Genomic DNA, 2,168 nt, shown 5'->3' with positions numbered 1-2,168 from the left:
CGGGGCGCCTGGGTGGCGCAGTCGGTTAAGCGTCCGACTTCAGCCAGGTCACGATCTCGCGGTCCGTGAGTTCGAGCCCCGCGTCAGGCTCTGGGCTGATGGCTCAGAGCCTGGAGCCTGCTTCCATTCTGTGTCTCCCCCTCTCTCTGCCCCTCCCCCGTTCATGCTCTGTCTCTCTCTGTCTCAAAAATAAATAAAACGTTAAAAAATTTAAAAAAAAAAAAATATAAATAAGCATCAATTTTCAAAATAATAATGTCGTGAAATTTAAAAACTCAAAGATAAAAGGTAAAATTTAAAATAGGCAACAAAGCAATCATAGCACATAAGTCAGAAATCTTCACACATTGCACTCTGTTCTTCTTAACAAAACTTGCCCTCAGGAGAATTAGTTAACCAGAGCTTAACCTGCTGGGGTTTTATTAAAGTCTAATGACATGAGTAAGGGAAATACCCAACTCCAGCCCACTCTAACCTTCCTGTCCTACTTCAGAGAGAGGGAGAAGACTGACAAGCATGGATAAAGTTCACACTCCAGAGGCATAGGTCCACTGAAAGATTGAGACTTAATCATAAGATTATAAAGCACTTTCCCTTACCCCATCTCACCACGACATTATTTTAAAAAAAGCCTATTAGTAAAGGACGTACAGTAGTTCCTTTAAACAGTACACCATGTCCTGCTATCAAGAAAAGATTATAAAGCATAACAAAAGCAAATCAAACACACACACACACACACACACACACACACAGTTTGAAGAGACAGAGGAAACATCATAACCAGACTCAGATATGGCAGGAATGTTGGAATCATCACACCAAGAATTTAAAACAATTATTATTATTATTATTATTATTATTATGCAAAGGGCTCTAATGGAAAAAGAAACAGAAAGCAAGAACAGATGGGTAATGTATGCACAGAAATAGAACTTCTTAGAAAAAAGAAATAAATGCTAGAAGTCAAAAAAACAGCAACAGAAATGAAGAATTTCCTTGATGGACTTAGTAATATAAACATGGTTGAGGACAGAATCTCTGAGCATGAGGATATCTCAATAGAAACCTCCAAAACTGAAAAGAAATAAGAAAAAGAGAGAGAAAAGAATATCTAATTATTGTGAGACTATCACAAAAAGTGTAACTTATGTGTAATGGGAACTCTAGGGGGAGAAGAAAGAGAGAAAGGAACAGAAAAATATCTGACAATAATGACAGAGGATTTCCCCAAATTAATATCAGATACCAAACCACAGAATAAGGAATCTCAGAGAACACCAAGCAGAAAATGAAAAAAAAAATACAGCTATACCTAGTTGTATCATTTTAAGACTACAGAAAGTCAAGGATAAAGAAAAATCTCAAGAGAAGGCAGAGGAAAAAACACCTTACCGATAAAGAAGCAAAGATAAGAATTATATCTGACGTCTCAGAAACTACACAAGCTAGAAGAGATGAAGTGAAATATTCATTAGAGGGGGAAAAAAAATCCACCTAGAATTCTGTACTTATCTTCCAAAAGACAAGGACAAATAAAGCTTGTGTCAGACAAAAATTGAAGGACTTTGTTACCAGTAGATCTGCCTTACTAGAAATGTTAAAAGAAATTCTTCAGAAAGAAGGAAAATTATTTTTCCTGAACAAGTATTAAAATAAAATAAATAAAATATACAATTCAGAGGCTTCAGTATATTCACAGTTGTGCAGCCATCACAAAATCAATTTTAGGACATCTCATCACCCCAAAAAGAAACTCTGTGCCCTGTAGTAATCACTCCCCATCCTCCCTGACCAGCCTCCAGCCCTAGGCAACCACTTATCTGCTGCACCATTTTACATTCCTACCAGCAATTACTTAAATTTTATAACAACAACAACAACAACAACAAATGTACAAGAGACCGGTGTAAATGAACTGCTGCTTGCTGTAAGGCAACATTACATCTGAACTGGCTCAGTGTTTGCAAAGTAAAATAGTGGCTCCAGTAAAATACAAAAAAAAAAAAAAAAAAAAAAGGAAAATTATATAGTTCAGAAACTCAGATCTACATAAAGGGAAGACATTGGAGAAGGAATAAGTATAGGTAAAATAAAAACTTTCATCATTCTTATTCTTAATTGATCTAACACATAACAGTTCAAAATAATAACAGTATTTATATTAT

Source organism: Lynx canadensis, chromosome B3, assembly GCF_007474595.2.
Source record: "Lynx canadensis isolate LIC74 chromosome B3, mLynCan4.pri.v2, whole genome shotgun sequence".
Taxonomy (NCBI): domain Eukaryota; kingdom Metazoa; phylum Chordata; class Mammalia; order Carnivora; family Felidae; genus Lynx; species Lynx canadensis.
This window is presented reverse-complemented; position numbering follows the sequence as displayed.